A 13,218-nucleotide genomic window follows, 5' to 3' on the forward strand; every position below is an offset into this window, starting at 1 on the left:
GTTGAACCCCCTAAAAGACTCTTGGTTAATAGAAGTAGCACTAATATGGTAGATACGAGTTTTGCGTCAGATGCTAAGTTTGCTGCTTTGTCTAGAAGGTTAGAAGCTTTGGAATTGAATCAGCCTAAACATAGGTCTCTTGTTGAACCTGATGATAGGATTAGAGCCTCTCAAGTCTCTAGTTGTGAATTAGAACCCAATAACTCTTTTTGGGAAGGTCATGTTAGTGAAGAGCAAACCCATGCTGTCTATAACAATGCTAGGTTCGAGAACCGTCAGAAGTTTGACCCATACTCAGAGATCTACAACCCTGGTTGGAGAAACCATCCTAATTTCTCTTGGTCTAAAGGCCAGAATCAAGGTCAACCTAGTAATTCTCATCCTCCCCCAGGTTTTGCTATAATAAGAATTTTTCAGGTCAAGCCCAGTTCCAGAACCCTTCTGAGAATAGAATGACTAGCTTAGAGGAATCTCTTAGTATACTAAAAAAGAGCCAGGATATGCTATCACAAAGTCAGGAAATGTTAGTAAAGAGCCAGGTTAATTTTCAAGAGGAAACCAAGCAGAATTTTAAGAATAATTCCCAGTCTCTTGCTAAATTAGAACTTCAAGTCGGCCAAATAGGTACGTTCCTTACTGAGAGAGAACATGGAAGGTTCCCTAGTCATACTGATCCTAATCCAAAAGGAGAGAAATCGTAAAATCACGTGAATTTTATTACAACCCTTAGGAGTGGAAAGAAAGTTGACAATAAGGTTGCCATGCCTGATGGTGAACATGCTGTAGTTCACCCTTCTCAGCCAGAAAATGAGGAGACTGATAGAGTCTCTAAAGAAACCAATGAGGGTCCTAATGAGTCCGACTTTGTTCCCAGAGCCCCATTCCCAGAGATGCTAGTTCCAACTAAGAGGGAGTCCAACTTTAATGATATATTGGAGGTTTTTAAGCAGGTTACTATCAACCTCCCATTATTAGATGCGATTAAGCAGATTCCCGTTTATGCCAAGTTTCTTAAGGACTTGTGTAAACTAAAGCGTAAGCTTAGTGTCCAAAAGAAAGCCTTCCTAGCTAGTCATGTGAGTTCCATTATTCAAAATACCACTACTCCTAAGTATAAAGACCCAGGGTCCCCTATCATTTCTTGCACAATAGGTAAATACCGTGTTGAGAAAGCGTTGCTTGACTTAGGAGCCAGTCTGAACCTACTCCCATACCATGTGTACCTTAAGCTATGACTTGGTGAGATGAAACCCACCCAGATGACACTTCAGTTAGCTGATAGGTCCGTTAAAATTCCTCGTGGTGTGATCAAGGATGTTCTTATTGAGGTCGACAAGTTTATTTATCCAGTGGATTTTGTTATCCTAGATACCCAACCTGTCCCTGACCCAGAGAACCAGATACCAGTGATTTTAGGTCTCCCATTTTTAGCAACATCCAATGCGATCATTAATTGTCGAACTGGTATTATGAATTTGTCTTTTGGTAATATGACTATTGAGCTAAATGTCTTTCATATTAGTAAGCTTCCCTCTGAACTGGATGATTCGATCATAGAAGAAGTGAACATGATAGGAACATTAGTCGAGGAATCATTTCCAAACACGTTGATAGAAGATCCATTAGAGAAATGCCTAGATAACTTTGGGATTGATTTTGATGATGATAATGTTATTAATGAGGTGAATGCTTTGTTAGATTCAACCCCTTTGTTAGACACTAGTAATGGATGGAACCATAAGTTCGAACCACTACCAATTTCTAAGTCTACCCTAGTTCCTTCGTTAGAAGATCCTCCTAAGTTGGACCTAAAACCATTGCCAGATACCCTGAAGTATGTGTTTTTAGGCCCATCTGAGACTTTACCTGTGATTATAGCATCCGACTTGGATAGTGATCAGGAAAGTAGGCTAGTGACCGTCCTTCAAAACAACAAGGAAGCTTTAGGGTGGACTATAGAAGACATTAAGGGTATAATTACTACTGTTTGTATGCATCAGATCTATTTAGAGGAAGATACCAAACCTTCTAGAGAGATGCAACGAAGACTAAACCCTAATATGAAAGAAGTAGTTCGAACCGAGGTTCTTAAGCTGTTAGATGCAGGTATTATCTACCCCATTTCAGACAGTAAGTGGGTCAGCCCCGTTCAGGTTGTTCCCAAGAAATCCGGTATTACTGTAGTCCATAATGATAACAATGAGTTAATCCCAACCCGAGTGACCACGGGTTGGCGTGTTTGTATTGACTATAGAAAATTGAACAAGGTCACTAGGAAGGACCACTTTCCCCTTCCCTTCATCGACCAGATGCTAGAGAGATTAGCTGGACATAGTTATTACTACTTTTTAGATGGATACTCTGGCTATAATCAGATTGTTATTGCCCCAGAAGACCAGGAGAAAACCACTTTTACCTGTCCCTTTGGTACCTTAGCGTATAGACGCATGCCTTTCGGGCTATGTAACGCCCCTGCGACTTTTCAGCGTTGCATGATGAGCATATTTTCCGATATGGTAGAAAAGTCTTTAGAGGTCTTTATGGATGATTTTTCAGTGTTTGGTTCGTCTTTCGATGCGTGCTTGCATCTTTTGTCATTAGTGTTGACTAGTGTAAGGAAAAGAATCTAGTGCTTAATTGGGAGAAATGTCATTTCATGGTTCGATCAGGAATTGTTTTAGGGCATATCGTATCTTCTAAGGGTATAGAGGTAGGTAAAGCCAAAGTTGACCTTATCAAGACTTTACAGGTTCCAAAAACCGTAAGAGATATTAGGTCATTCTTAGAGCATGTAGGTTTTTATCGTCGATTCATTAAGGATTTTAGCTTGATTTCTAAACCTCTTTGCAATTTGCTTGCAAAAGATGTTAAGTTTGTCTTTGATGATGCTTGTTTAGAGTCTTTTGAGAAGCTTAAGTCTTTACTCACTACCGCCCCCATAGTCCAGGCACCCAACTGGAACCTACCCTTTGAGATCATGTGTGATGCTTCAGATTATGCTATTGGTGTTGTGCTAGGTCAGCGAGAAAACAAATTACTTCATGTGATTTACTATGCTAGCAAAACTCTGAATGATTCCCAGTTGAACTATACCACTACCGAGAAGGAACTGTTAGCCATTGTGTTTGCCTTAGACAAGTTTAGACCCTATCTCTTAGGTTCTAAGATCGTCATATATATTGATCATGCTGCTTTGAAATATCTTTTGTCTAAGAAGGATACAAAACCTAGATTGATTAGGTGGATCCTTTTGTTGCAAGAGGTCTCTCCAGACATTAAAGACAAAAAGGGTGCCGAAAATGTAGTAGCAGACCACTTGTCTAGGCTAGTTGTTGATTCCCCTGATGATTCCCTTCCTATAAGGGATAATTTTCCTGATGAACAACTTTTCTTTGTTACCCAATTACCTTGGTATGCGAATATCGTGAACTATCTTGTTACTGGTCGAATGCCCCAACATTTGGGTAAACAAGATCGTTATAGGTTTTTAGCAGAGGTTAAGCACTTCTTTTGGGATGATCCTTATTTGTTTAAGTATTGTCTAGACCAGATTATTAGGAGATGTATACCTGAGATTGACCAGTCCAGTATTATTTCCTTTTGTCATGATCATGCTTGTGGGGGTCACTTTAGTGCTAAGAAAACTGCTGTTAAGATATTGCAATGTGGATTCTATTGGCCTTCGTTATTTAAAGACTCCCATAGTTACTGTGTTACTTTTGAACGTTTCCAGAAATTAGGAACCATTTCCCGTAGGAATATGATGCCCTTGAACCCGATTTTAATTGTTGAGGTCTTTGATGTGTGGGGTATTGACTTTATGGGTCCGTTTCCTAATTCTTTTGGTAACCTTTACATCCTTGTTTCCGTAGACTATGTCTCTAAGTGGATTGAGGCGGTTGCGTGTAAAACCAATGACCATAGGGTTGTGATTGAGTTCTTGAAAAATAATATACTTACACGTTTTGGTACACCGCGAGCTATAATTAGTGATGGAGGGTCGCACTTTTGTAATGGCCCTTTTAGGCTTCTGATGAAGAAATATGGTATTACACATAAGGTAGCTACCCCGTATCATCCACAGACTAGTGGTCAGGTAGAGGTTTCCAATAGGGAGATAAAACGTATATTAGAGAAAACAGTTAATCCTAATCGGAAAGACTGGTCGTCTAGGCTTACTGATGCCTTATGGGCGTACCGTACTGCGTTTAAGACCCCCATTGGAATGTCACCTTATCGTCTTGTGTATGGAAAGGCATGTCATTTACCTGTTGAGTTAGAACATAGAGCTTATTGGGATGTTAAGCAGCTAAATTTTTCACTTGACAAGGCAGAATCCCATAGGAAACTCCAGCTCAATGAGTTGGAAGAGATTCGTAGAGATGCATACGATGGTGCTAAGGAGTATAAGAACAAAATGAAACTTGTGCATGATAGATATATCTTATGAAAGTTATTTTCTCCAGGTCAAAAAGTTCTTCTGTATGATACTCGTTTGCATCTATTTCCCGGGAAGTTACGCTCTCGGTGGACCGGTCCTTTTGTAGTCCGTACTGTTTTTCCTCATGGAGTTGTTGAGATCGAGACACCGGATGGTAGTAGTTCTTCAAAGGTTAACGGTCAGCGATTGAAACCCTTTTTAGAGCCCTTTCCTATAGGTGATGTTAAGGAGGTCCCTCTGGAGGACCCTGCTTACCCTTGATTGACCATCGAGGCGATTGTATGTTGTATATTAGTTTTTGATTTTCTCTCTCTTCACCCAGGTACTATCTTTCCAACTTCTCATCGTGTTATTTTACTTTTGGTATTGCTCTTTCATTAGAAACATTGAGGACAATGTTAGATTTAAGTTTGGGGGTGGGGAAGAACTTTTTAGTTGCACTTTTGAAACTTCTAGCGTCACATGGTATCCAGTTATCTAAGTTTACATACTGTTTCTCACCGAAAAGATAGAAATTGGAATGCTAGGGATAACAACCTTTTGAGACATTAGAGAAAAAGACATTGAGATCCTTGAAATTCAGGTGAGAACTTGTTCCTTTTAGAGGGTAACCGTGATGGACCTAACCATCCATGATGAAAAGGAAAGTAGGTCAGGAAATGCCAGAAAAACAAAGCAACCTCACAATGTAGTCTTAGTTACTGGATTACGACTCTCTCTCAGTAGAAACTTATCATCATCAACAAGCGAAGAGACATCAAAATCTATGAAGAAAGTTGAAGACGTTTAAGGTTTAGAAGCAACAATAGAAAAGAATAATTCAAAAATCAAAGTTGAAGACTTAGTTACAAGAAGTTATAAGAGCAAATGATATAAGTTATTGGAATTCATGATACCAAGACATCACAAGTTGCGAAGATCCAAGTTTTAAATTCCTTCTCTCATGGCCATGTAAAATTGTCTTGTAACTTTTGAAAAAAAAAATGAATGAAAAAAATGAAGAAAAAGAAAATAGGAAAAAAAATGAAATATGAAAAATAAAATAAAAAATCATTACGTTCTTTTTGTTCTATAATTAATTTTTTGTTTAATATGGCCATAGGGAAGTAGAAATTTTTAAGTCAAGCAAGAAATCAAAGAGCAGAGTTAATTGTCAAGGTTCTATGAGGTTCGATAGTTTATCATCAACAGTTGAAGAATGAAGAAGACGTTGTTTCTACTGAGCACTATGAGAGAGTCGAAGAAAGATACATTTGGTTGCTTTGTTAGTTCGCTTTCAATCTGGCACAAGATCTTTCTAGCATTGGTTTAACTCATCACACGTAATTAGTCCAGCTGTGTAGCAGATGTCCCTCTCATCTTTATCTCTCTCATAATCTTATCCAGCTATAAATCAGCGGACGCCTCTTACAATGTTTATCTAGCTGTGTAGCGGATATCTCTTTATCTAGCAGTGTTGCGGATGTGTCTCCCCTTTTCTTTAGTCAGCTTTAGAGATGACACCTTTAATTTCTCTAGCATTCTAGTTACTTGGAGATAGGTTGAGAATTTGTATGTCCTCATAGCTCTTTGGATACTTGTGACCAATTAGAAGTCATGGTTTTGTGGGTACACCTCTGGTAAACCCTCCCGAGATTAATTCGGTTTTATTTTTTATTAGTTTTGCTCGAGGACTAGCAAATATTAAGTTTGGGGGTATTTGATAGACGCATTTATGTGTCTAATTTGTCCTCAATGTTTCGTATTGTTAGTACTCGTTTTCGTCCTTATTGTGGTGTTTTGTGTGTTTGTAGGTATTTTTTGGAAATAAATATTGTTGGAAAATTCGGCTCGAAAAGTTGCTCGGAGCACCCCCGAGGACATTTTCTATACGGACCCCCACTTTTGCTATGTGTCACCCACGTCTATGTGTATCCCATTTTTCCACAGCACCCATTTGTTATTCGACACCCAGGACGTTGGATAAGGGCTAACCATCTTCTTCATTTCAAAAATTATGTTTTGGCGGGAAATATTTGGTTTCAATGGCAGAACTAGGGTTGCGAATTTGATCTTGTTTCAGCGAGACTAAATAGCTGGAATTGTTTGGGTATCTTCCTTTGATCCTAACATGATTGTTTTGGGTCTTTGGTTCGATGGATTTTGGCTAGAACTCGAGTTAGAAGAAATCAGGGAGTAAAGCTGGCTAAATTAGGGTTGGAGTTTTTACGCAACTCAGTGAGACTCAACGACTCAGATTGATTGGGTTTGTTCCTCTGGTGTTAACAGGCGTGGTATGGTTGATATTTTCGGTTCAAATTGGCTAGATTCTCGGTGGGAAGAAAACAGACGTGCGTGTGCAAGGGAAGAGATACTCACGGGATTCGCATGAGTTGGAGAGAGTTTGCGCATGCTAGGAAGATTCTACCAACCATTTGGATCGTGACAGAGATAACTAAGGAGATTTTGCAGCTGTATAACGCATGCAGGAGCAGAAAAGGGAAAAAATATTATTCCGCGTCTTGCAGAATTATTAAGAATTATCCTGGAGTTATGAAAATGACAACGATTTTTAGGCTCTGTGGAGTATATAAAGAGTGTTCGGAGGTCAGAGAAACGGGACGGAGAGATTGGGAGAGTTTTAGAGCATCAGAAAGTCGAAATAATCGAGTTGCAGAAGACCGCCATTTCTGCTGCTGCTGCGAAGAACACGAAGAACAAAGACCACCAGAGGATGTCGTTCATGCTACAGTGACAACGACATTCATACGAGGGTCGCAGAGTTACAGTAACAACAACAATTCATCTTTATAGTTTTCTGTAACAGTGTTTGCAACAACTATAAACGTTGCAAAAACCCGATTTTCATCATTTTCTCCATTTCATCTTTGTAAACACCCTTTGAGCAATAATAATGATTTTTGAGCGTGTTTCCAACATGATGATGAGCTAATTCTCTCACAACCAAGGCAATGAGGAACCTATTTACGCATGAATAATTGGTAACTATTTTATTTTCTCTAATTCATAATTTATAATTCACTCAATCACTGCTTTTGCAGAGTTTTTAATTGTTTGCATAATTTTCTTCATTAGTTGTGATTCAATTAGATAGGTTATACTTTGTTTAGATAATCTAAGGTTAGGGGATACAATTAATATTTGAGAATTTGCTTGATTATTTGTGAGTTAAGAAAATAAGGGGCTTAAAGATAATTAGAGTTTTGGGTTATTTACCATCATTCATTCATGTGTAATAGTGGAATCAGTGTCTTGGTTATTTTCTCATATCTTGAAATCAATTTTGAGTTATATTTTCTTTATTTTTAAGTTTTATTAAGTCTAGAATCTTTTGCTTTCACAAGCCTCAACGAACCTTTTACTACAACTCAATTGAACATCACCTCATACATATCACCATAGTATTGTTGTCAAGGTTGTGATACAATTGAACTTTGATGTTGTGTAATAATACTATGACACTTTGTAACAACGATTGAGAGATTTTGTTTTCTCATTGTTATGGCTACGGATCTTCAACAACGATGATGCTGAGTTGAATTTCTTTGGAATCATTGGAGTACTTGGAAGTGACGAAGATTTCGAGTAATGATGAAGAACCAAGGAGATCATGCATGTGAAAGAGAATATGCAAAGTTTATTTATTTTGTATTCCATAAGTATTGATAGTTTTGTCACTAAAATTGACAAAGGGGGAGATTGTTAGAGCACTGCTCGGTCGAACTCGCAAGCGTTGCTATCTCAAGCTTGTTTTTAAAGTTTAGTTGCCAAAACTATAAGTCTTGATTTCTAGTCTACTTATAGCTATGTCTCGGACTAGGATAGAAAGTGTAGTTGATCTCTAGACTCCACGACATTCATCATACAAAGACGAAGAACTACTCAAGGAACTGGTGGAACTTCGTCGACTAAAAGGTATGTGGAGACTTGAACTTTTCTATCACTCAAATGTTTATCTACTTTATCTCCTATCTTGAGACAAAAGTCGTATTGCTAATAGACTTCGATTATACATATTTGCTATTTCGAGCCGGGTTTATCTCGTTTATATATTTCTCGAAATATGTGTTGGTAAGATTTCGCTTTGGCCAAGTTCATCTTTACAAGTGATGAAAGTCATGTTGATTATTTCAATATCTTGAAAATCGCTTTGATGAAAAATAGTGTGTGAATAACCTCTATTTAACATCCTCTAAGAATGTTTGAATGATTGAAATGAGAGTTTAGAATATATAACCTTGAATGAATATAAACATTGTATGTGAACTCATACTTGTGTAAATCCAAAATCCTTGAACTAAAGTATGCGTACTTTACTGGTTCAGGATGTCCGGAAGCTAAGTCCGCGTACCCGTACACGTACTGCCGGAAGTTCACATCCCGTAAATTTCTACTGGAGTTTGTGAACTGAAAACGAACTCAATCCGGGTACTTAAGTATGCGTACCGGTATGCATACTTGAGTGGGTTATTTTCTAAAAACGGTTTATTCGTGAACTAAAACATATATAAACTAAGGAATACATATTTGCAAACCGTGGCTATAATGTTCATGAATCGATTCGAGTGGATGAAAATCTTTTTTGTTTCGATTGTGTCTTATATACTTCTATGAGATCCAAGCAATTGAACAACTCTCTAACTAGTTCTTTTGAGTCATTTGAACTAGTTATGGTGAAGATGAATAAGGTTGATATGAAAGTTCTCATATGGCTAACCATTGGTTAACTACTGTTGAATCAACAAGGTGTACACGTTTAGGTACGGTTACACAAACCTAAATGAACGTGCATTTCATTTGTGTATAACATGCTAAGTTCGATCTAACGGTTGAAAGATATTAGCTTGAATTTAATCAGGTTTTCATCTAACGGTGAATATCGAATGCTTTGTTATCAAGGTAGCATTGATTGCAAACCCTGATTTGAAGACTATATAAAGGAGAACTCTAGCAACTGGGAAACCTAATCCCCAAACCTCCTGTGTGATACTAGTTGTATAATCTAGAGTTGATTCTCCTTTAACCCTAGGTTTCTACCAAGACCATGTAGGTTAACGACTTGAAGACTTCATTGGGATTGTGAATCCAGAGCCAACTATTTTCTCTGTAGTTGCGTGATCTGATCTTGATGTTTCTATCATGATTGAGTGCAATCGTAAGATTGGCTTGAGATTAATTTCTCTGATAGGCAAGATAGAAAAGTAGTCACAAACATCTTCATCTTATCGTTTGTGATTCCACAATATCTTGTTTCGCTAGTCGATTAAGATTATTGTGAGGTGATTGATATTTCTTGGCTGTTCTTCAGGAATATAAGTCATGTATATCAATTGGTTCCTGTTCACCTTGATTTATCAAAAGTCGGAACAAAACTCGTAGGAATTTCTGTGGGAGACAGATTTATCTATTCTTGTAGACTTTTCTTTGTAATACAGATTTGTTTATTAAAGTCTTCGACTTTGGGTCGTAGCAACTCTTAGTTGTGGGTGAGATCAGCTAAGGGAATCAAGTGCGTAGTATCCTGCTGGGATCATAGACGTAAGGAGCGCAACTGTACCTTGGATCAGTGTGAGATTGATTGGGGTTCAAATACAGTCTAGACCAAAGTTAGTTTGTAGTAGGCTAGTGTCTGTAGCGGCTCAATATAGTGTGTGTTCAATCTGGACTAGGTCCCATTTTTCTTTTTATTTGCCGTTTCTTCGTTAACAAAACTTCTGGTGTCTGTGTTATTTCTTTTCCTCATTATATTTTGTTATATAATTGAAATATTACAGGTTGTGCGCTGAATCGATCAATTGGTAAATCCAACCTTTGGTTGTTGATTGAAATTGATTGATCCTTGAACATTGGTCCTTGGTACCGTTCAAGTTAATTTCTCTTGCATTCAATTAGACTCGCAGATTGTTATTTGCTTGAGTGAGTATTGAATCGAGAAATTGAGATATAACTCTTTGATATACTTTTCTCAAGATTGAGTGTGACTGTCTAGTTGATTCTCTTGAAAGTATATTGAGAGTTAGTTCATACAGATTGCTAAGTGAAATATTGGGTGAGGTTGTTGTACCCCCACTTTTTTGGTAACATGAGTCTTTTTTCGAGTGTTGGGAGAGATTTAAAGACTTGGTTTCTAGCTGCCCTCATCATGGATATGAAACCTGGAGAGTTGTTAATTTTTTTTATGATGGTTTAAGTTTAGGTATGCGTTAGTTTGTTGAAATGATGTCTAATGGGGAATTTTTGAATAAGTCATGATGAGTGCCACATATTGCATATTTCTACATCTTTTTTATTGGCAATTAACTCATCTTTTGCACTTTAAAATCATATATTAACCCAAATTCTGTATTTTCATTGTTTTCAAGAATAAATACTTTTACTAATTAATTTTATGTTTTAGGTACTAAAAAAAGCTTGGATGAATTGAGATGCCAAAAGAGCAGAAATTTGGTGGCCAGAGGCTTAAAGGCAATGAGAAACGTAGAAGAATATCATGCAAGAAGCCGCTTGCAAGAGATACGCTAGCAGTGGGCTTGATATATCAGCTTTGAAGAAGACATGGGCTTGGTAGAAAACCCAAGAACCAAACCCGTTCCCAAATCCGTTTCCATACCCGAGACATCAAACCCAACAACTGTTCAAGATCCAACGGTATCTATACACGGTGTATCGACATCTGAAGCATCCGCTCAACACCCTAGTCCCCTCTATTTCCTCCCCTACTCTAACAGAAACCAAACCTATCTCCATTTCCTCTTCCATTTCACAGAACCAGCACCACCGACCCTCCTTCATCAAATTCATCTCCCTGACAATCTCTGCTCACAGCCACCAACATAGTTAAACTCTTGATCTCTATCTCTCTCAATCTTATCTTTTTCTTTATCAAGAACAGTAACCCTAGGAGCTAGGATTGAGAGAGATAAGACTAGGGTTTTGTTCAACAACTGGAAATTCAGTCCTGCAGAGTTGAATTGAAGATAAGAACTGTCAGAAAACGCATTTTGGTGAGTTAGGTCCCTCTTAATTGTCGAATTGAAGAAGAATAGGGAGAATTTTGTGTATAAATAGGGGTTAAGGCTTTGTAATTGAACATCCAGTTTTAGCTGAATCAACTCTTTAGTTAATATCATTGTGTTTTAATCATCTTCATCATGTTCTATTTCCATTTGCTAGGGTTTAGATGAAACCCCTAATTGTATGCTAGGTTAGTCAATTTCCTGTTTATGTTCTTGTTGTGCTTCATTGCTTTAGGAATGATAGTTAGCTAATGAATCAAATTAGCCTGTGATTAGTTGTACTGTAAGAAGACAGCTAATACTAGGGGTGAGTTAGTGAAATTAGTTGATAAATTATCCATTTGAGACCTTCAAGGAAGGGACAAGAACATCACTTGAGTTTGTATTGCCTTAGTATAGGATTAGGAGGTGGATTCAATCACCCTAGTACTCCTCAGTCAATTGTTTACAATCTTTCCACTGCATCTTTACTTCATAATATGTTTACTACTAGTTCACGACTCAAATCTTGTCGTATCGACACACAACAAACACCCCCTTTGTGTTATTGTTACTTGAATCAGTTGTAGTAAGACTTTAGGATCAACTTTACACCCACCTTGTCCCTGAGGATCGACTCGTACTTACCCTGTTTACAGACTCGACGCTGTATACTTGCAGTTAGTACAATTGTAGGTACTGTTTAAAACCTACCAAGTTTTTGGCGCTGCTGCCGGGAACTCGGTAGCGGTGTACTTGTTTATTTGGTTAACTTTACTGATTTCTTATAACCCTGTGTATATTTGTGGTTAGATTTTCTGTTGTTGTTAGTAGAATATGGCTAATTAAACCCATCTGTATATATTGCATCTTGCATTCTGTAACTTTCAGGTTGTTAATCTGTAGGTTGTTGAACTGCATTCCTGCCATCTTTAGTGTAACTTGCATCTAGGACTCTTAGCTGCACCTTTGTTATCTTAGTTAGTTTACTTTGCATCATTGATTTCCTGTTGTTATAGTATAACTTAGTAGTTAGTTCATCCGTTATATACTCGGAATCTTGTTCTTAGTATTGGCTGTAGCTTTTGAACTTTAAGGGTGTACTGATAATAGTTTTGTTTTTTTTTTGTTTTTTTTGTAATAGCTAGCTGTAGTTAAATATTTATGTACTAGTTGTTCTCTAAGTTAACAAGTTTTTTTTTTTTTTTAATTTAAATTCATACATTTTTAAGTGCCCATTATTTTAATCTTTTGCCTTTTAAGTTTTAGGAATCGTTCATGTAATCATTTTGTAAGTATGCATAGTAAGCAATAGCGACTAGGTTCGTAAGATGTTGTTTTAGTATAGATTTCATTTTTCTGCAGTGTTTTGATTTTCGCATCTCATTTAGGAATTTGGTCCTGTAGTTTTTTTTGACTGTGCATTTCATTTTTTTTTGTAGCCTGTGTATATTGATCTTGGAAAATTTAGATTTAGTTTGTACTTTAGATTTAGTCCGCAATCTGTAGCTTAGTTATAGTACTAGTGCAATCTGTACATTTCAGTCTTTGTTAATCTGTAGCTTTTGTTTTGTAACACATCTCTTCATGTTGATAAGTTAAGTTATTTGCTTCTTTTGTTTCTAGTGTAACATAGATATAGACTGTAAACCATTTCCCTTAGATAATTTTTCTTTTTGTTGCTGTCCACTTTTCTTATTTCATTCAGTAGATTGCATATTAGATGAAAGTGTCTTTGTCCTGTAGCTTGTGTTCTTTTTTTTTTTTTTTTTTTTTTTTTTT

General features: G+C 37.2%; 1 long non-coding RNA gene and 1 pseudogene across 1 annotated transcript in view; both read left to right on the forward strand.

Moving 5' to 3' along the window:
- Positions 1–13,218, forward strand: part of LOC113315608 — a 43,735-nt pseudogene that overhangs the window by 24,157 nt on the left and 6,360 nt on the right.
- LOC113319688 overlaps positions 11,198–13,218 on the forward strand; it is a 3,283-nt gene continuing 1,262 nt past the window's right edge. The window contains exon 1 of the long non-coding RNA XR_003345753.1: positions 11,198–11,445. This is a non-coding gene — a long non-coding RNA (uncharacterized LOC113319688). The remainder of the gene's footprint in view (positions 11,446–13,218) is intronic.

Source organism: Papaver somniferum, chromosome 10, assembly GCF_003573695.1.
Source record: "Papaver somniferum cultivar HN1 chromosome 10, ASM357369v1, whole genome shotgun sequence".
NCBI classification, from domain to species: domain Eukaryota; kingdom Viridiplantae; phylum Streptophyta; class Magnoliopsida; order Ranunculales; family Papaveraceae; genus Papaver; species Papaver somniferum.